The sequence below is a fragment of the Meleagris gallopavo genome, chromosome 16 (assembly GCF_905368555.1).
Source record: "Meleagris gallopavo chromosome 16, MGAL_WU_HG_1.1, whole genome shotgun sequence".
Lineage (NCBI taxonomy): Eukaryota > Metazoa > Chordata > Aves > Galliformes > Phasianidae > Meleagris > Meleagris gallopavo.
In genome coordinates, this window is record NC_139419.1 from 1,653,405 (window position 1) to 1,676,161 (window position 22,757).

The 22,757-nt window shown below is 45.1% G+C and overlaps 1 long non-coding RNA gene across 3 annotated transcripts in view; it reads right to left on the reverse strand.

Annotated features, from left to right (window-relative positions):
* Positions 1-1,852: 1,852 nt before the first annotated feature.
* LOC146543221 (uncharacterized) overlaps positions 1,853-22,757 on the reverse strand; it is a 37,852-nt gene continuing 16,947 nt past the window's right edge. Inside the window, exons 3-5 of one of the 3 annotated variants that reach the window (XR_014886742.1) lie at positions 10,391-10,505; positions 8,366-8,540; positions 1,853-6,586 (exon numbers count right to left, since the gene is read on the reverse strand). This is a non-coding gene — a long non-coding RNA (uncharacterized LOC146543221). Of the gene's footprint in view, positions 6,587-8,365; positions 8,541-10,354; positions 10,506-22,757 lie in introns of all 3 variants that reach the window. The other 2 variants (XR_014886740.1, XR_014886741.1) reach the window with 2 other exon arrangements.

A 22,757-nucleotide genomic window follows, 5' to 3' on the forward strand; every position in this document is an offset into this window, starting at 1 on the left:
CTGTTCTTTTACTAGATTATGCCAAGGACCTTATATTCCAAAGGTCCTATAAGCGGAATTTCATTCTTCCTCCCCCACCCCTTTCTCTATTATCCTTGGCGATATTATCCATATGTCTCAAAGTAAGGTACTTTTACAGACTATTTTGCCTTGTTACAAATATTTACATTTTCTCATATTGCTGTTTCTTTTGGATGAGTCACACTGTCTCCATCTCACTGTTGGTCACATTTTCATTGCTTGTAAAATCATACAACATTTTCACATGTAGGATGAAAGCGAGAAAATTCCCCTTTCTCTGTTGTAAAGAGCACATCAAATTAATTTGCTTCATGATTTTTTTCCCCAGATTTTAATAGTTAATAAATTTACTGTTTTGCTTTAGAGAAATGGAACATTTGCTTTCTCTGACAGGGCGTTGGAGGCTCAGCGCCATCCTTAATTAACACAACGCATCGGAGATCTGTTGACTTAGGTGGAGCTGCATCACTCCACAAGACCAGAAGACTCAGTCTCCAACATGGTATGAAAACCAAGCTTTCCTGGCAGCACAGCACAATGAGCTTACAAACTAAAAAGGGAGAACGATCCTTGACATCTCTGTTTCACTGCCCATCCAGTTCATGAAGTCCCCAACATTATGCCAGCCCCACAGTTTCATAGGGCTGGTTTAGAAAGAAACTTAACTGAAGCTTAACTGTCACATCTGCCAGTTTCTCTATAATTTCAGTATGTTTTTCTGCCACAAGGATCCATGCTACACTGTTTTTATCTCGTGGCATTTTAGCACAACTGTTGATATACAGATGGAAGTTCTACCTGTGCATACACATACAGGAAGGGAAACTCTTTCTCCATGCCCTGCAGTGTTCGAAGCAGCTGAACTAGCTCAGCTCAGGTTTCCAGGAGCTGCCTTTCCAGGCACAGAGCTCATAAAAGGGGCTGTGAGATTGAGAGGGACAGCAGCAGGCACAGGGACACAACCATTAAGCCACTTTTCTGTGCTTGTGCTCCCACTGCCTCCTCACCCAGCAGCCCACAGGGTCCCAAGCCCCACATCAGCTGCTCTCCTGATCGAGGAGTTTTGAAATTTGCAAAGCAAGCTAGAGAAAAACAACAGAAATGAGCCTGGTAGCTTATTGTGGGTGGATGATTAAACGCATCAGGATTGCAGCTGTGATTACCGAGCTTTCAACTCAGGTGATGCCAGTTTGGTTTTCCATTCTTCTGCACACATACACAGTGTTACAGCAGCTTCACTACAGTAGTGCCAAGGCTGCACACACTCTGTTCATCATCACAGCCAGCCAGCCTTGCAAACTACTCGTCCAAGGCATGCTTCATTGAAATAAGGCACTACCTCCGTGTATGCAGTGTCTAAAGCACAAGGCCTCTACTCTGGGCAACGCTTGGGTTTGGGAACACAGCTTTACCAATCACCTGGGTACACCAGCACAAGTGCAGCCACTCCTCCAGCTCCAGAGCAGGCAGACAGACAGCAAAAGATCTGTGTACACAGCCCAGACCGAGTCAACATGAACGCGTCTTATCAGCGTTTGGGCAAAGTTCAGCAGAGCCAAGAGCCGTTGGAAGCATCCACACTACACTGGGCCCAGTGGACACGAGGAGGACCTGGGCAGGTCTGTAAGGAGCCAGAGGAGCTGGGCGCTGATGCTGTGTTGCTATCCACCAGCCCCAGGCTGCCTGGCAGGGGCAGCATTGCAGGTCCTACTCCAGCTTGCAGCTGTAGGCAGTGCCAGAGCTGCGTGCCCAGACCGGCTGCTGTCTGCAGAGCAGAGCCTGAGGGCCATGGGGCTGGGCTGCTCATGCAGGAGAGCAAGGAGGAGGGCAGGGGGCAAAGCAAAACGTGGGAAAGGACGTGGGAAATCTGGGAGAGAAAATACAAAATGGGCTGCAAATGTTTATTCAGCATAAATATTTCTCACCCTGGGAGAACCCTGGTTTTCTGATTGTGTCCTACATCATGACAGCACATGGAACAAATTAACTTGCAGCCATGACCTACAATGAGATCAGAAAAGACTGTTCAAACTAGAAGTTGTGAGCTGATGTTGTCAAAATACTGAGCGGTTGTTTTCTTACAGCCTTTAGGATGATCCCCTGCAGCAAAAGGCTTCAATGTATTCCACAGCAGACATGCCTGCTAACAGCTTCCAAGCACTTAAACCCCTGGGAAGCACAGCTATCCCTCACTCATTAGCTTCATTTGATCGAATGGGACAAGCACAAACAAGAGCAAAACCAACAAGCTGCAGCAGTGGAAACAGCAGTTTCCCAGAAACATCCAGTAGGTGTGAAATAGCCAAAGTCCCCAGCAAAACCACATCAAACCTGCAAGATGTATAGATGTACTTGGCACACTGATGCTAGCTTTGAACTTGCCGTGGTCTTTTTGAATCACATTACAAAGTAGGAAAATGCCATTGCGACCTCATCTTCTGCAGCAGAGACAAAGCAGGATCTCTTCAAATGCTCACGCACAGAAGTGGCACCAAACACAAGAAGTCCCTGGCAATAAAGAGCAGATCCTATTTTTTAAGCCAGATTTTCTGCAATCCTAAGAACGCAGAGATGTGTCTCAACAAGTACGTTGAGTCCCGTGTGCAGGAACCTTCCCTTCCCTCTGGCTGTTTTCACCATCTTGGTACATATTCAGCAGTTAAGTTTTTGCCTTCCTTTATGTTTCTCATGTCCCAAATTCAGGCTACACCTCGATTGCAGCCATTAACTTCCTAAGATAGGATGTGTACAACAAAAAGCACTGCTGTGCACTCCCTGTCTCCCTCTTCTCCAAGGCTGCTAAAACAGACAACGCTAACCCACGAGCAAACAACCTTGGACAATTAACTTAAATATCACATTAGGGTTTGGGAGGCTGCCGTTGACAATGCACACACAGAAGGATGACGAGACTGATGAGACAGAAGGAGTGCCACCAAATGTCATCAGACATTACCAACCGTCATCGTGCCTGGGGCTTTTCCAAGGAAGTGTGCCAAGGAAGAGTCCAAGGGCTGCAGCACGTAACTCAGCCAGGGCAAGAGACCCCGAGCTGTTACCTATAAATCTCCAAAGACTGCTGAAACATAACCAGAGAAAGCAAGTAAAGCAGCAGGGAGACCACTCTGAAAGCAAACGACAGAGCATCACCGAACCATATGCAGCCCCACAAAGATAATGGCCCTAAATTACCTCTCACTTGCATTGGTTCATTAAGAATTTGATAGAGCTCCACTAGTGCTGTTGGAAGCCTGCTCAGAGAGCTAAGTGGACTCTGGATCAGGCCCCAGGACTGGAAAATATATTAGGTCATAAAGTACAGTATTACATATTTTATAAGGGAACAGCTATCAACGTCTGCTCCACCCAGTGAACATACAAAAAACAGCTGGAAATAAGAACAGCTGTGCAGATCCCAAGGTCTCTTTAGCTGCAGCTTCTTCCAGCCGCTCCTGAGCTCACGCTAGAAAGACGTTTCTACAGCTCTTATCTGCAAGAGGAATCTTAAGACCATCAGAATACTATTATGATAGAATAGATGTGAGTAAAATAATTACAGCATAAAGAAGACACACTTCACATCGTCACTTATGTGAGTTAACCTGTGAGAATAGAAACATAGGCAATGAGAGACGTGTTTGCAGGCACCTTTAGTGCATACATCTTGCACCACAAATTTGCTGCCTGATTTAAAACACACGACTACAGCCCAAGACAGAGCAACCACTGCTTACACACAACATTGTCCTGTTCAGGTTTGCGTGGAACAATGGGCATCAGGGGATACATAACCTCATTAGCAGCAGCTCCACCCTCTGCTTCTTACTCCCAAGGTGGGGATTTTTAGAGCTGGACCTAATTGCTTGCCTTGCAGGCAGCACTCCTCACCCACAGGAATGATTTGGATCACATTAACAAATCTACCACTCTGTCATCTGCATTTCCAAGAGAAAAGGGATATAGATCTGTGGTACAATCCGGACATTTTTGTGTTTCATTTCTTTTCCATCATGTCTGGGAGGTGGATCCAAACGGTGCTTTTTCATCATGTTTTTCTTCCTCCCTTAGTCATATAAACCAGAGTATGCGTTGTACTGAGATCACTCCATCAAAACATCCAACAGTTTATAAAGAAATTGGTTCACTTTTAGGCCAAGGTGGTCAACACTGTGGAGTAGCACTACCCCGAGCTGCATATGTGGTAGATCCCAGCAATCTGCTGGCTATGGCAGCACTTCTGAAATCTATACAGGTGAGAGACTTCATGAGGTGGGCATTGCTGACGTGCTGGATATGGGTACCACTGTCCTGATGCTTTGGATGGCAGGCTTCTCCCCTCACAGAATGTCTTGGGTGAAAGCGACCTCAAGGATCAAGTTCCAACACCCCTGACCCCAGTACAGGAAGGACGTGGAGCTCCTAGAGCGGGTCCAGAGGAGGACCACTAAGATGATTGGGGGCTGAATCAGATTTTATCCATACATAAGAAGTAGAACTAAAACAATTACTCAATCACAACAGGTGAGAATTTCTGCCAATTTAACACAAACACAGCCTTGATGCAGAGGAATTCCTGAGGGAAACGCTGCTGTGATGGAGGAGTCCTCCAGTCCTTCACAGCAAAGTGCTGGCGCTGAAGCAGAAGCTCATGGAACACAAGTGATGTCAAGGAGCTGAGCTCAGAGATCCAGCTGCTGAAGTTAGCTTGCAATGAATGCACCAAAACCAAGGTACTCCAAAGCACTGAATGACTGCTAAGATAGAGCCAAGAGTCAGAAGTAGAACAGAGATGATGAAGGTAACTGAGAGCCAGCTGGTCAGCACAGTGTTGAGCAAAGCAATCCAAAGCTGATACAAACTTCAACTAATAAAAGCAATTAATTAAAATAATAAAGTATAGCAATATAATTAACACCAGTAATCACAGTTTATGGAAAACAGGCCTATCATATAAATCTAATTTCATTCTTTGATGAGATTACGAGTTTGGTGGATGAAGATAACAGCAAAGACACAACGCACGTAGAGTTTGGTGAGTCAGAACACTGCTTGCTGACTGCATGGATGATGTGAAGCATCTGCTGAAGGAACACTGCTTGTAGCACGAGGCCATGGTGTGCCACGCACTGCTCTGACTGGGATCTGAACCAGCAGGAGTCAACAGCAGCAGGTTAGAAGTTAATCACAGAGAGCAATGTGTGTTACCAGGGGGGTTCTGGGCACTTACAGAGCTGTTTAGTGCAGGCAAACAGCTTCACAGCTATCAGAGGGGAACACGGGCCAGGGCTGCGAGGAGGACTAGATGGAAAGCTGTGAGTCAGGACAGAATTAAGCTCTTGAATAAACTGAATGCAATCTTTTTTTTTTTTTTTTTTTTTTTTTTTTTTTAATTTCTTTCTTTCCCTAAAGCAAATTTGATCCTTCAGTCCATGAAAAGAATAGAACCAGGGGGAGATTTTTATCTCAGCACACAGCACCTGCTGTGTTTTATTGCCTGCATTTCTTAAGGCTGCTGAAGATTTGTGTGGGTAAAGTTTGAAACCATTCAGTAAAGTATTTTATATATTATTTGCGGAGTTTAATCCGTTTAATTAAGCAGCAAAACAATGGAAAGGTGATTTAATACCGCGTCTGTGCGTGCAAAAGAAAGCAGCGGGTATCAAAGGAACCGTTCATCAAGTGAAGCAAAGCAGAACTTGTACCAAGGTCCTAAACGAGAAGCAATTTTAAGTGAGCAATTTTAAGTGAGCAATTATGAGTGCAGTTTAATAGAAAAAGATATAAACTGCTTGCACTATCTACTGAGGGAATGGTTGATTCTGCAATTTTAAGCATATAAAAAGACAAAACTAAATGCAGGTTACTTTCCTTAAAGAAAAAAAAGAACCACTTATACATACATCTTCAGACGAAGTATAGGGGGTAGCTGGCCTTCATTAAACAAAAGATCAAAGTAGATGTTCTCATGGTCCTTTCTGGCCCTAAACCAATCGAATCCCTGAAGAAACAGACTGCTTTTTCTGTAAATAAAATTGCAGGATGACTTCTGGTTTCCAGCCAGTTCTAAATACGCTTTAAATTGCTCAGAGTTCTGCCTGTTTTTCCCATTCTGCCTTGAGTATTTCAAGCAGGTCAGTACAAATATTGATAAAACATATTTCCCACCAAAAAGGAGATTGCTTGGTCAATAATTTCCATTGGCATTCATATATTTTTACATGCTTACCACAAACTTTACAGAGCACTGGGCTGTTCTCAGCGTTTCCTGGTGCAAACCAGAACACTCTGTCATCAAGATGTCCATACAATTTTGTTTTGTATTCTTTTCCTTGCCTATACATAATGTTTTGTGAGTAATCAATGAACGAAACTGATGTATGAAGTGGTCGTTTCTTGCAGCCTTTTCATCCAGAAAGTTACATCACCACCATCTGCTGAGGCTTCTCTCTCCTGTAGCACATGATGGGGTCCTATGAACTTGGGGCAGTTTCTCATCACAGCACTGCACACAGTCATGTTTTTTGCATTCCTCCATTGCTACGTGATACTTGAGCTTAGCAGACAACTGCATGGAAAAAAAAACAAAACAGCATTTACGTAAACGCTGGGCCAAATCCAAAGTACATTAAAGAAAATGGAGAATTTTGATCGAGCTAATGGAAGAGGATCTCCAGAACCATGATTTCCCATAGGTCCTCAGGGTACATCTCCATCCTTCCCACCATTTTTGGTGGGACTGACTCTGCAAAGAGGTGCTGAGCAAAACCCTGGTGTCTCAGCTGAGGTGCCCAGGAAGAAGGCACAACAACAGCCCATGGGAAGGCACTGGGCTGCTCCACATGCCTTGAATCTCTCCCAACAGCTCACACCCACAGAGAAAAACCAAAAGAAACAACATCAATCGGCTAGTCATCTGGCCAGCAAGGGCAAGGATGCTGCATTTGGGTTACTCATTTTTATTTTTAGCGAGGCCTAAGGCCAAATACGTGTTGGCTTATCTCATTGTGGAACTCCAACTTGGCAACACAAAGGATGAAGTGGTATCTCCTACTGAAAAGCGTACTCTCTGCTGCGACCTACAGGCCACGGCTGGTATCCTTCTGCCATGGGATGCCTTTTTTGGGGTAAGGTTTCTGCTTCTGGTTTTATTCCACGCTGTATTGAACTGCTCCATCACAATCAGTACCGGTGAAAGGAGAACTAGACACGTTCTGTTTGCAAAACCTATCCCTAAAACATACCAACATACTGTTCTCCTTCCATCTCCCACCAGGGCGCTTACAGCTGCTCCCTTGACGTGCCCAGCACTTCAAGTCCAAAACCAAATCCTCCTCCTCCATGCTTTGTTTTGGGTACATTTGAAACAAGCACACAGCAGAGTCCATCAGAGCTGCACACTTTGTACCAACATTCCTCCAAACAATAGGACAATGGAAATGGTTTCAAACTAGGAGGGTAGATTCAGACTGGGTGTAAGAAAGACATTCATTACAATAAAGGCAGTGAGGCAGTTGCTTAGGATGCCCCATCCCTGCAAACACCCAAGGTCATGAGATGGGATCTGAGCACCCGAGGAAGCTGTGGGTGTCCCTGCCCAGTGCAAAGCATGAGACAGATGGCCTTTAAAGGTCCCTTCCAACTCAAACAGTTTTATGATTCTATGACTAATGAAAACATTAAGGATAGATAACAGCAGGACAAGGGGAAATGGTTTTAAGTTGAGGGAGGGGAGATTTAGGTTGGATGTCAGGGAAAAGTTCTTTACTGTGAGGTGCTGGAACAGGTTGCCCAGAGAGGCTGTGGATGCCCCATCACAAGAGGTGTTCAAGGCCAGGTTGGATGGGGCCCTGGGCAGCCTGGTCTGGTATTAAATGTGGAGGTTGGCGGCCCTGCCTGGGGCAGGGGGGTTGGAGATTCATGATCCTTGAGGTCCCTTCCAACCCTGGCCATTCTGTTTCTGATTCTGTGACTCAGGGACAAACAAGACATGAAGTGTCAATATGGAGCAGCCTCAGGCACTTTGGTTAAATTTTCCTCCAACTGTTGACTTTGAGAGCCTAATTAGTCAAATAGCCAAGCCTGTATTTCAGTCTTGTACTACAGGGAGTTCACAGCACCTTGGTTTCATTAACAGCCATCAAAAATTCACTCCATGTTCCTCGTCAAAACACCAATAGTAATTATGGGAAAAATCAGCCAGGGACCCCTGGAGGAGGCAGAGGCTTGCCTGGCTGGCAGAGCTCCATCTCAGCACCCATCCTTCCTTTTGCATTTTCTTCCTGTTTAGGGATGGTGGTAACCACCAAAACTACAAAGTAAAAACACTCTGCAAATAATAAATCACCTGGAGGACAGGTACAAATTGGGCTCAGAAGCTGTGCTTTACTGGTATTTCAGCACTCATTTGTCACTCATTTATCCTCCGTGCTTCAGAACATCCCCCGCATCGGAGCGCTTCGCGTGCTGTCAGTGATGGGCTCCAATCATTCCTATTTCCAGATAACTGCACGGCCCAGCACCTAATGGTGAGCTCAGAAAGCAGCAGAGTTTGTAAATCGTTCCCAGATCAAACAGAGCATAAAGCCTGGGGAAGCGCAGTTTGAACAGCTGTCATATACTTAACAACATCGCCGCAAAATGTTGATGTGTGATCAATAGGATCTGACAGGCTAAGTATCACTCTGCAGTCCAAACGCGAGTTTAACTAACTTCACAAATGTCACCTGGGCCGCATGAAGATGGAAACTGGGCTTTTCCTTCATCAAGGGAAGGAAACTACCATTCTGTGCTCTGTGATCACATACAAGTTTCATCTCCCAGCTGTTGTGCTACCCCCTCCCCATCTCCTCAACCCAGGAAACACCAGAGCTGGTGCCAGCTCTCCAAAGGAAGCCAGGAACACAGCACGCCTTCCCAGAGCCCTGCAGGGAGCAGCGTGATGGGGCATGCACAGAACTGAGTCAGCACCCTGCAGCCATCAATCTCAGCCATCGCACAACACCCTTCCATTTATTCCATCTGATCCTTTCTACTGATTTTGTAATGGAATAATTTTAAAAGCATGGTTATCTCCTCTGAAGGAGTACAGGACCTTATGGGGAGGGTAGTGCTGGCTCACCCCATTTCTATCTCGAGTCTTCTGATTTTTCGTAGCATGCCTCAGCTGCCAGGAGCATGCAATAACATGAGGATCTCAGCTAGCCTTAATTCCTATTAACAGCAATTTTCTAGGCTTTATGATCGTACCCTATAGACTCAGAAATCAGAACACAAAGCAGAAAGGGTCCAGTTTATGCAATTTATCCATGATTTTTAAGAACTCTATGCAATTCATGGAAGTCTGAAGGGAAATATGACATGTACTCTTACAGTTCCCAAGCTGAGTTTCCCCTCTGTCTTTCAGGGCACCGGGGCTGGGCACACATCTGCAGCGTCACTGCTCTCCAAAACAGAAAGGCTAGCAAATAAATTGGGCGGGGGAAAGGAGCATTTAATCCTCTGCGTTCAGAAAGGTTTTGCTAAATTCTACTATGGCCAAACCACAGTGCTGTCAGCACCAGCATCTCCCTACAGCTGAGCTCAAAGGACAATCAGGTTTAACCCTGCAGAGGTGAGTGGCTGTCACAGTGCTTTTCAGAGATGGGCAGAGAGGATCTGCTTCAAAAACAAGAGCAAAATGCAGCTTGTAAGGGAAGTCCTCTGCCCAAAGCATCGGGCAGAGCATCCTCAGGGTGCTGCTGTCTCACTGAGCCGCCGCCGGTTGGCAGCCACAATGAGGCCTGTTGTTCTTGGCACCTTTCTGAGAGCCTCACCTACTGAAAGCATTTAATTAACTGAGAATTTTAACCTTCACAGCAAGCAAAGCAAAACAAGAAGTGACTGTTGAGCTCTGATGACTTTGGAGAAAAACTCAAAAGCATAACCCTGCCATCTCTCGAAGGCGTTGAGGGCAATAAGAACGGTTACAAGACTTTGTGTTCTGTTTTTAGATACATGAGTCCCAAAGCCAAACTCCTATTTTTAGAGGACCTGACATCACTTTTGCATGGGAGGAGGCATTAACAGCTTAGTTGGGCATTATCTTTGGGAGAAAAATCATTTACCAGATATTAGCTCTCTCTAGATAGTAATGGGCCAGTGAAGAAAAATGTGTTTTGCTTAAGTGTTCATTACCATGGCGGGTTTCACTTGCTCTGAAACAACTTGCATATTAAGTAGCAATAATGAAAACCTCATTAAGGGCTGCACATATGTATGGCACTGACAGGACACATAGGAAAACAGAAGCTTGCAATTTTAAGCTGTTCCCAACCTTCTCTGCTGGTGAACCCACCTGACCAAACTCCCTCATCCCCATGGAGGCACTCACTGCTGCTGGATGCAGTCCTTCACAGCCTGACTTCATCCATCTTCTCTTTTTCCAAGAGCTATTTGCACATCATTCCATCTTGCTCCAAGTGCAAAATAGGATGAGGAGATGGGCTCTGAATGGAAAAAAAAAAAAATCAAGTTTCAGAGTATCAGTAATCAGACCCAGATCATTAACAGAGGAATTTCACCCAGAGCTGTATGATGCGTTGTATATTTCATGCTTCTAAACAACAAATACTGGTATTTCCTGCAATGTATAATACAAGGGAACTACAGTTTCTTTCAAGCATGCATTTTTATAAAGTTAGAGGAATAAAAATCCTGACCTTAAGCAGAGCCATACTAACATTAATAAAGCACAAAATGCCTACGATCCAGTTTATCATTATGACTCAGATGAAATTAGCTAATCAAGCAGCTTAACTCCCAAGCAACTATATACTGCTATTGTTTGTTTGTGGTTCTGCCAGAGAAGCCTCAAAAAGGATGAAAACCACAATTAAGGATTTATTTACATTTTCTTTAAATATCAGCAGCATTATATTATGGACAATGCCCTTAATCATCTACTCCAGGGTTTATAATGCACTACCTGCTCGTAAATTCCAAGCACTGATTTATTCTCTGACAAGGCACTGCTGGTTTTATGTGTGAGCCTATGGAACCCAATCTAACTTTGCTTCCAGTGGAGAATCAATGAGAGCTCCAGTACTTTCCCAGTCTCTGGCAATCACATGAGAGCATCAGAGAACTCACAGCTTCATTTCCAAACCAAAAACCGTGTTAAATCGACAGCTTACAGCCAGTCCTTGGGGAGCAGAGGTGGGTACTCTTCCACAAAGAGCAGATCTGCTCCTCGGATGGCTTGATACCTGGCTCTGAAATCTGTGTTGGACTCGATGACTCTTATGGGTCCCTTCCATTCCAACTTGGGATACCCTATGATCAGAGCAGAGGAAACACCTTCTCCCCTGACTTCCACATAGATAAACATGAAGCTACAGTGGCACACCTGAGGAGATCCATCAGTTTGCTATTCCAAACATTCCTCTCCTCTCCCTCCCCTCTTTCAGCCTGCCTTCAGCCTAACACAGGCTCCAGTCTGCACCTTGGCTCTTTCCTCTGAGAGGGGAGAGAGGGATGCAAGGCACCAGGATGGCAGCTAACACTTATAGCCCAACCCTTATTTCAGTCATCTCCTCCAAGAAGGAAAAACTGGACAGACTGACTCAGTCATCCCAGCTTGCCAAAGCAGGAATCCGCTCTGTGATATCTCCTTAAGTGCTTCTGTCCAGTTTACATTTAAACTCTTCAAGTAATGGGGATTTCATGATCTACCAGCTTTGTTGTTTGGAAAAACACTCTGGCAGCCAGCTGGCATTTCCTCAGCTTGTTCTCATGCCATCCCTACCCTCAGTGCCTCTCTCCACCACCCAGCACATTTCGTGGGCCACTGGAGCAGCTTCCCTGTCCTCACTGCGCTGCCTTCACCATGGCACAGAACCAGGGAAAGGCTGACCTGCCTAAAACACAGCGATAAACACGGGTTTATCCATCTCCAAGATCTTGGGAGCATCTGCTCCTTGGTGACCGACTGCAGTCTCAGCACAAGCCGGTGATCTCACACCATGTACCCCAACCTGGGGATATCTCCCATATCGCTACAGACAGCTGAGTTCTGCCCCTCCCCCGGGCTTTATTTCATCCACACGTGCTTCTTCTGAGCACCCCTTCCTTCACATCCCTCCCAGCCAAACCGACATCCCTCCCATCTGTCCAAGGGAGCTTTTGTTCCCCCAGCCCCTCCATAGAAACGAGGCCCTCTGCAAATCGCAGACCATCCTTTCCATTACATTTCTATAGCAGTGCTGGCACATTAGTTCCACTTATCCTTGGTTAATAGTTCAGCTTATATTCAAACAGCCATTAGCATAAAAATCAACACAGCAATTTCGTATGAATTCTCATATCATTAATCCATTTAGAGTGGATACACAGTTCACACTCCAAATTCACTTAATTATTGACTTAATAACATTTAAAGAGGCCATGGTCTTTGGCTCCATTGGAATGCAATTTTTCCCCCCCTTTCCTTGCTTTTTTTTTTGCCACAGAAGTTGATTTTACAAGGTTTGGGTAATGCTTGGAGGTGTGACATCTCTGTGAGAGATCCCCACACAATCACAGGTTCACTCTCATGAGAAATAACCTTCCAGATCTCTGGCTGGTTGCTCGCTTGGTGTATTTGGGGAGAGAGGCAAAACAAATACAGATAGCATAAAGCAGATACCATTCACCCAAAACACTCCCTGGGGTCAGCCCTGAGCACCCCAGCCCCAGAAATCCCAGGTCTCCCTTCCAGTCTCTCTCTGTCCTGCTCCAGCCATACACACGAGTCCTGCAAAGGATGGACATAATTACATCTTCCTCTACATCCACCAATTAGCTCTAGCATGAACAGTGGAAATCGCCATGATTTCCAAACGCCACACACAAAGTTAATGACTGCACCAAAACTGTTCAAGAGAACTTTGATATTCCTACACCATTTAATTCAACATTTTTCTTTTTGTCTCTTCCCCAGCCCTCTGTTCTCTCATTGTCCACGGGGGATGATGTTGTTTGCACTTCAGCTGCTGTTATTGGGAAAAGCAATCGACAAGCAGCTGGCCTTGCATTTCGCTTTGAAGAACAGCAAGCTTGGACTCGCCCGAATCATTGCATAATTTGTGCTGCTGCTGGAGGCCTTTCCCAGAGATTTGTCTTTTTTCCAGTGCAATTTGGTGGTACAGCCATGGTTGCAGAGAGGAGCAGAGAAGAATCGAGAAGCTATGGGCAAATGCAGCGTGCAGCAGCATCCCGTCAGCCTCCTGCCATGCATCCCTCTGCCAGGGCCTGGAGCACAGAGGAAGATGCTGAGCACACCAGGCAGTGCTGGGCTGGAGCCCACCTTGCTGTCATGCCAGGCAGGGCTATCAGACCCACATAAGCCCATGCTGGGAATGCTGTTTGGAAAGCTTGGGGTGGATAGAGTTGTTTTCAATTATGTGGAAACACATTTCATCAGCTTAAAGCCACGTATTTGCCCCAGGTATGTTGCAAGCCGGATCTTTCATATGAATACATCCTAAATACAATTCCATCTCTCCAAGTGATCGTAACAAGCTCAGCACCCCCACTGCCTGCAGGACAGTTGTGGCAGCATGTTGGCAGGAAACTTCCACTACAACAGACACCGGTGGAGACCGACTGCACCAGCACAAAGCTTTCTGCTGGAGAAGGAGCGCAGGAGCCAAAGAGGCCACTCTGCCTTCCATAGGGAAATGAGTGCTTGGAGGATTTATCAATGGGCTCAAGCCCAGATTTAATAACGCATCTTACCACAGATGTCAGCAAAAGCAGATTCAGATGCGCAGCGCTGCAGGATGCTTTTATTCAGATGTTGTAGTAAAGAGGAGAACATCCCAGAATAGACAATAACTGCGCTGTGTGTGGTTTCTCCTCAATTGGGCTTCAGAGTATTTCCCCACCTCTTTACCACACAACACCAATCCCTCTCAGTTTATGCACATAGGAATTCCAAGGGAGCAGTGCTTTCTTGGGAGCGCCCTTGAAAGAGCAGGCAGATGCTCAACACAATGAGGTACAGCTTTGCACCCATCGCATTTTGCTTGCTAGCTGCTCCAAGAATAAAAGTTTCCCATTTGGGCTTTGAGAATCTATGCACGCCATGAAAAGCACTCCTTTGTTGCAGAGAGTCCACCATTGCATCTGCTTAATTTATAAGGTGACACCATAATTCTACTTCTACTGCAAAACACAATAAGAACCATTTCAAAAGGAGTCAAAGCTGCCCCTGAAATGCTCTGTGACATTTCACAAATATTACCAAACTTCTCCCTACTCTAAATTTGACACAGATTTTTCTTAACATTGAATTTAGAAAACAGCCCTCATAAGCAACAGTTTCTGTGCACAAGGTCCACGCCTGGTTTGGGCACTGCACCAATCACCTCCCAGCCAGGCACGCACATACAGCCCGCATCCCTTCTTGCAGCCCACAGGGAGATGAAGCAGTTTATCATTCATCCATCCCTACAGCAGCAATCGCACCTCGTGGCAATTTGAAGAGTATGGTGGAACAAGAGGAAATCCTCCAAGCCACAGAGCCCAGCCATGCATGCAGCCATGCAGGTCAGATACGGAGCACAGGGCCAGGAGGGCTGCAGCTCCATGGTCCATGTGGCACACACAGCACCAAACAGAGGAACACCTCCTTAACCAAAACGGCTGTCTTTCCACCAAGCATTTTGGATTAAAAAAAAAAAAAAAAAAAACAGTGTAGGAGCAGGCTGGGCTGCAGAGCACACAATCTGCCCAACAAGTCTGCATCAGACAAATCCCCTGAGGAGTGGCTTAGCACACAGGCAGGGCTGGGTGTGAGCAGCCCTGCCAGCACTGCTGCTGATCCTCAGATGGCAAAGCAGGGACTTGTCCAGACAAACCATGCTGCTGAGCTCCAGCCTTTGACCAGAGCAAACCCGGCAGCTGGAGTGGAAAAAATACCTCTTTGCCATGTGCAGCCATTCACTCCCACCAGCACGTTTGCTCTCACGCACTCTGAAGTCGGGATCATCCTGCAATAGGGTTTAAGTTGCTTCTCATTTACACTAGAAGAAATTCTCCTATCTCACTGTTCTTTGCCTTGCTACACAAGTTAGTATAAATGAATTTGGAGGGCTGCCCCGCTTTGGGAAATTCACTTTGGGAGAGTACTAAAATGTGGTCATTGTTCCCAGAATAAATCACATTCTAATCGAGCCTGGAGAAGTGCCATTAAGTATTTTCTCCATCCTACTGGGCCCAGCTTTTTTCAATGGGGGCACCGTTAGAGGGTGCATTTTAAAAGATCCCCAAAGTGGTACAGACACTAATTTAACTTAGGAGAGAAAGGAATTAATGATGATATATTTTGGGATCTCCAGCTACTTCTTTCGGTATCCACCAGCAAGACCGAGCCAGCAGCAGCACCCAGCTCCAACACTACCACCTCCAACGATGCTGTCCAAGAGGAGCCCCGAGATGCTCAGAAATGCAGATCTCAGAAATAAAGGCAATTCCTAGCTCATGAACAACAGTGGGATGAAGATTCAGAGTCCAGTTGTAGGCCTGGAGACTACAAGGAGGTCTCACTGCAGTGGTGCACAACAGTACAATGAAGCAGCAGCAAAGTTTGTCTCATGGTTTCCATCTTCTGGGGATGCATCCATACACACCCTGCTTGTGCTGGCACATGGAAATACCAGAGGAGTACAAGTCAGCTTCATTTTTCTTGCAAGAACAGAGAAATTATATTTTTTTAGTTGCCATTTCTACGTTGGTGTAAACCACAGTTCTCATCCCTGTATAAGCACCATTAAAGGAAGGAGAAAGCATACACGCTTATTCATTTTTCATACAATTGAAAGGAAAAGGAGGGAACTTGTTTGTACCAATCATTTAAACAAAGCAGATGAGGATTTTATCCAATCCTTTTACAGAGATGGGGCTGTCTGAACCCCTTGGATGTTCCCTCTTCTGTTTTTGCAGTTCAGATGAAGATGCAGAAGCGATACTAAGGTTTTTTTCCCTGTAGTGAACCATCAATATGAAACAGGAGATATTTAAAATGATATATAGCAGGTACAGTCTGGCTTCCTAAAGAGCAGCAGGAACCCAACTGCTCATTTAAAAAAACACCAACAAAACCCCCTTCCATTGCATTTGGTTTTAGCTGAACTAGGACACAAATGCAAGAAGTCTGACTGTACCAAGGCAGGGAATGCACACTGCTCAGGACCAGCAGCATTTGCACTCAGAGCTGCCAAGAGGAAGAGACCAGCATGGAAAGCGTAATTAAAGGCAAGAAGCTTTTCCCTAGCTGAGGTCTCACCCTGACTTTTAAAGCTGCGCTCTGTCCAGTTTCACATTCAGATCAGCGCTCACAGAACAGGGTGGAGTCCAGGTCCAAAAGCCAAGAGCTGTTTCAAACCTTTCTCTTCTGCAAGCCAAATTTTTCCTCATCTGACGTTGCCAGAAGTGGGGAACGCTTTAGTGGGGCCTCAGAGCCCAGGGCTGCTGATGCAATGCTCCCTCTGATCCCACATTCACACCACAGAGCCCATCGGGCTGCCCCAGTGCAGGTGACTGCCCCAAGCCCAGGGCTGGCTTGCATTAGGGAAGATTTGGTACATCCTGACCATGCACACCCCAAGGGATACACAGCTCACACCCATAGAAGTCTTTTTGCTGGGACAGCTCAGTGAGTTCTGAGCCAACAAGCTATTTCAGCAGAAGGATGCTGTTGTATGCGTGCCTCCAATAAGGGCTTCATTCCCCAGCCAACTGGGAACAGCCCAAATGAAAGTAAATGTAAGTAAATAAAAGCGTAAGTAAATATAAAAGTAAAGTATGGGTCAGCATTCAAGAACAGATTTTTTTGGAAGGGAATACATACAATATAACCCTGTTCCTTTTCTGCCTCGATGGGGATGATGATACAAAAGAGTTTTAAAGAGAGGTCTCACAAAGGCAGTGAGAATGGCTGCTGGGAACTGCAGGGCTCGTGTTCGTGATCCTACTCCAGCAACTGGGAGAGAGGGGTGATTAATGCTAAGTAACTCATACTATTATTTCATTATTTATGGCCCTGAATACAAATATTGCAAACAGATTTTAAATAGGAGATTAAGCCAATTTTTTAATGACTAGTGTTAAAAAAAAAACTTTGAATTCAGTATTAGCTGCAACCAATACAGCACCTTTCATTCCACTAATTGAGCTTAATAGATTTAATGAACACACTTCATTTTTATGTTTTATTGCCAGCACATTCTGCCACTTTCTATTACAACCCATTGTGGAAGATACCTGATGTTCATACCTGCACATCCTTCCACTTGGTTCGTGCTTTCAGCCCAATTAATTAGCTGCTTTCAGCAAGCCTTGAGCCCACGTGCCTCATTTCTTCCAGCCAGCTGCTGACAGCCAGGCATCAGCATAAGGAGCTGCAGCACTCCAGTAAGCCCAAAACATGTCCATCCAGCCCAATCAAGAGCAAGCCAACGTTCTGCCCCTCTGCTCTGCACAGGAGATCCCTCTGGTTCTTTCCACTAAAGGACCATTGTGCCTTTTCAATGGGGGCCCTCCATACAGATGTTTAATAGAGAGTTGTCTCTGTTTCAGTGTTCAGATGTTCACCTCTACGCTTGGCTCTGGGTTTCAGGTTGCAACTCTCACCCTCCACAGAGGCACCCTGCAGGCTATAGGAGGAGGAAAGCCCAGGAATGTGGGTAATGGGAAAACTGCATTATCCAGGTTATTGACAAAAGAATTTATTCACTTAGAAGGGAAATATTCCCTGAAATAGCAGATGGTGGAACACCTAAATTATATTTTGCATAACATTAATCAAAGAAAGCAGAGGTGCTCCAGCACTCGCATAATGAATGGTTCATTACCACTGAGCTACTGGAGGAATCCAGGGCTGTATCTGGGTTATCTGTCCCTGGGGCTTCAGTCAGAGCTCATCACATAGCCTCAGAACACAGCCCGCCCTGTATGTGCTATTAGAATATTGCACATGCACCGGTTGGATTTCTGAACAGAAGGCAAAACATGTTAGCACAGTCCTCAGAGATTATATTCATGAGAGAGGTGAGGTAGATAATACACAGAGACCAGCAATGCAGATAATTAGGGGGGAGGAAATGGGAAGAAATCTGAAAGGAGGGAAAAAAAAATGGATAATCTGAACTCTTCCTCTGTTTCTGCTTCAAAGAGGGAACCTTCCAGGAGAAGGACATCCCAGCACTCCGTTGTGAGTTCACCTAAAAACTGGGAATGCCATCACTGCACTGATGGGTAATGCTGAGGAATGACAGAGCTGCATGAGATCCTCCTCTCACTACAAAACAGAAGTTCAAGAAATACTCACCCATGGAAGACACAAGCCTTGCAGCCTGCTGAGGTCAGCAGCTTTTGCAAATGATTGCCACGCATGTTAATATGGTATGAAGGCCATCTCTGAGCAAGCAGCTGAACTTCCCCAGCCTCCAAAATCCAAGGGAAAGAATTACAACCTGCAGGTGATGCCTCTGTGCAGCCCTGCAGACTCCAAAAGAATGCACATCTGGAACCAACAACTGGGGTATGCTTTTACTACCAAAACCGTAACTCTCGTACAACAGAGCATAAATCTATAGACTATTTTCATTTTCAAACTGATGCCAGCTCAGGTTTGTCTCCTCAGAAATGGCTCTTTCAAGTTCCGGCTGCACTTGGGTTTTATCTCATAAAGATCTTTATCTTATCTACTGCTGAAGACAAGCAGGGGAAAGGCTCCCTTATCTCCCCCAGCCAACAGGGAAAGGCCTGATGACAAAATCCCATTGTTCCTGCTTGCAGCTCCCATTGAGCTTGACACCGTGTGGATATGCACCAACACCCATCACATTGCTGCCAACATTCACTCTGATCCAAACCACGCAACTTACCTACCCTACAGGAGCCCAGACAGCATTTCACTGCATTTCTCCTCCTCCTCGACTTCGCAGCATTCAGATATCACTGTGTTGCAATTCTCAGTTGGAAGGTTTTTTCATTAATATTAACCATGGCTAAGTGTTCGTTTGTGTTCGCACATTAAAGGGAACTCAGATTAAGACAGCAATCCTGCTGCTACTGCTGTTGGCAGCTGTGTCTTTATTTCATGTCTTCACCACACTGGGAAGTGAGGATCTCTGCTGCCATTGTCCTCAGGTTCTCCTGAGGATGTCCAAAGAGCAGCATTCGTAAATCCAGCATTCAAAGGGGAAGCACAGGAAGACCACGCCAGTTGAAGTACTGGGAATTTTTCATTTATTCCCACAGGGGAGGGGAAATAAAGGATATCCCAGCATATGTTAGTTCTGAAATGGCTAAAAACTCTCAAGGAATTCATGCAGATAGAAGTTGTTCTTGCTCTCTCTGAATTAGGGAGATTACAAAAAAAATATCAGTGTAATAGGTCTACCACCAAGAAGTAGAGGCCTGCACAGCTTTGTTTTTCTTTATCAAAATACAATTAACATACCAATTTCTCCTTGCACAAAGATTGCAAAAAGTAGTTATTTTCCTACAATAAATTCCTAAAGATTTCATGACAAAACAGCAGAGCAAAGTAGAAGCATATAATAAATCAGACCACATTCTAACTGTGGCTAAGGGGTTTATAGAAAGCTCTCTATCCGTTTCACACTCCAAAATCTGAATTATAATTAATTCCAGGAATCAACCAACCTACCCTTGCTTTAAGAATGTCAGGCTGAGGAGCGCACTATGTGAGATTACAATTACAATTAATCAGAAGTGCACATGCATGCATCTCCCCACTTAAACTCCTTACCCAAAAAATATTACAGCAGCCCTGACAGATACTAAATGATCTTTTCAAACAATGCTCACTAGTGATGAATGGTGCAATTCTGCAGCCCTGTGCTAACACAGAGCTGCTCGGCAGCAAGCAGGCATCATTTAGCAGCTCCCCTGCTCACTCCAGCACACGCCGATGGCACTGACAGCTTTTGCTATCCCATCTGGAAGGAACTCCAGGGATGGAAGAGCCCAGCATGCTAAATTCTATATGAAGTTATCAACATTTAAGGAACATTAGGCATAACTCTTAGGACGCTGCTGTTATTTACTCATTTTCTTGCACAGATAAATTGAGTTATCCATTGCTGCTACTGTTAAGGGTCCTACTGGTGCCTTCCAGCCCTATGCTGTCCCACTGAAGACCACTGAGCTTTCTCTGCTTGTGTCTGATGCCCCAAACATGACTGTTCAAATAAAAGCACCTTTTCTTCCACTTATCCACCTGAAAAGAAATTTCTGTTCAATCCACCAGGAAAATTATCACGTTCTGTTCTGCCCCAAACATTTTTCTTTCCTAATCACCATGCAGGGCTCCTACCTGCAGTAGATGAACCAAGCAGACCAGAGATGTCTATTGCAGCCAGCTAGAGATCCTGCTTTTCTCTCATCAATTATTTGTGCTACAATTGTTTCTAGTGTTTTCTCCTCTTAGTGAAACTGATGGCAGCTGAGTCTTTGGCTGCTGCTGTAGAAGTGCCAAGACTTGTTATTTCATTATGGAAGTATTATTCTTATTTTGGGTATTCTTCATGAGGGCTTTACATAAGTGATGAGCTTTGTCTGGTTGACAAAGCATGGCTGAAAGACAACCCTAAGAGCTGGAAGGTGGCTCTGCAAGAATTAATCTGGCTTCCTATGTAATAATTAATGAAAAAAAGCATCTCTCTTTTGACCCACTTCCAGGGATGAAGCTGACAATTTGTTTTTGGAGGGGGGAAAAAGATCCAGGCAAGTTCCTCCCCTCCGGCACAGCACTGAAAGGAGGGGGATGAGCTCTCCTGCACAGGGGAGTCCCAGCCCTAAGAAAACTCTTCCCTACACCAGGAGCTAGACACTCCAAGCCAAGCAATGAGTCGTAACATCCTGCCTGCTCTAAGTGAACAGCAATATTGATCCTATGATTTCCTTCTCTTCTCTAAGATATTTCCCAGCTGGAAATGAAACCGTTAAGAAAACAGTGTACGTGCAATTAGCTATAATAAACAAGTGCCAAAGTGACTTATTTTTCTAGCAACAAGATTCGCATTCCTCATGGTGTAGCAGAAAGCATTCTTAACCCTGGTTACAGGGGTTGTAGGGCTCCACACAACGATGGTGGGAATGTTTTTTTGGACTTGTTTTGGACCTGAATTTCACCTCGTGAAATTCACCTCATGCCTCGTGACATGGAGAGAAGTTATCGCCACGTGCATGCCTGATATTGAAAACACCCACGGCATCCACCTAGTCCCCTGAACAGGGCCTTGCCAGTGACAACGAGGACTTCTGGATCCTCTGTGTTATTTCATACAAGTCATTTCATTTCCCTGCAGTTCACTTCATTTTGAAAATTAAAAGTCTTCCTCTACCAAGAGATTTTTGAGATCTCCCAATGGAAATAGCAAGACTGAGTGTTGCTGTGGTTCCAGCAGCCCAAATCCAGCATTAGCAAAGCACTTCAGAAGACCACACTGGACTTCCAGAGTGCTTAATTCAAAATATGAAGACATTGTCCAAAGTCTACTATACAAATTGAGTCAAGCAAGATAAAATTAAACTGTATGATTACAAAGGTTAACAAACTCAAGGGAGTAATTTAGACAAATGGCGAAGAGATCTATTTTTAAAAGAGCAGAATCAGAGATAATGGAATTCAGTCACTTCAGTGCAGTTTTCCTCATTTTCCTCAGTTGAGAAAACACTGTAAGTCAATGTCAAACAAAAGTGTTAAATAACTCCTGTAGTGTTTACCTTTGAGTATTAGGTTTAAATGAGGCTTTATAAGGTAAGGGTTGGTCGCTATTTAACCTGCTGTTGGAGAAAAGCATGTAAGATATTAAACATGATCCAACTTTATTGCTATTATCCATCATTTCCTAATCCTTAGCTCTTAAGAAGGATCTAAAATAAATTATATAAGATCCAGTAAACAAATTTGCCGCATAGGAAGCAAGTTAAAAAGGAAGCAGGCTGCCTGAGAACAGAAGGTATACATTTCAAGCAAGGCTTAAGGAAAAGTTTCCTGAAGTACCTCCATGAAGTAAGAACCCAATTCTAATTTATGGGAACACTTTGGAGCCAAAGGAAGGATTTCCTCCAGGAAAATTTAACCGAAGTTACGTGACGGAAGTACTTCTGTGATATTTTGGGCAGCAACAAAAATGCAGCACAGAAAGGCTCCTGGAATTCTTGCCTGCTTCCATTTCCCAACACAGAAAATGAAAGAACAAAGGGACGGTTACACTGCCAAGTTTCTCACTGAAGGTGGTGGAAGCAGTTGCCTTAACGATAACGCCTTACGTCGATTACATCTTAATAATCACAGCCACCCAGCTCCCTGCTTAGCACCCCGAGCTCTGCAGCAACAAAGCAGCCCTCTGCCCACCCCACGCTGCCCGCTGTGCCCACTGACGAATGGTGACATCTGCACCAGGGCTGTAAATATAACTGGCTCTGCAGCCACGTGGCTGTCAGCTGCTGCCACCGGAGTGCTTCCCAAGCCACAATTTTCCTGGGGTGCTTTGAGACTAATAGAAATAACGGTACTGAAGTACCCCAGCCTGGAAGCATTCACAGGTTTGAGCCGAATCAGTGCAGAACGCTTCCAGGAGCCGCTTTCCCTTCTCTCTTCCTACCCCTCATTGTCACATCCTTCCTGCAGGGCTTTGCAGCCCAGGTTTGCAGAGTTGCACCTTGTGCTCTGCTTGCTCTGT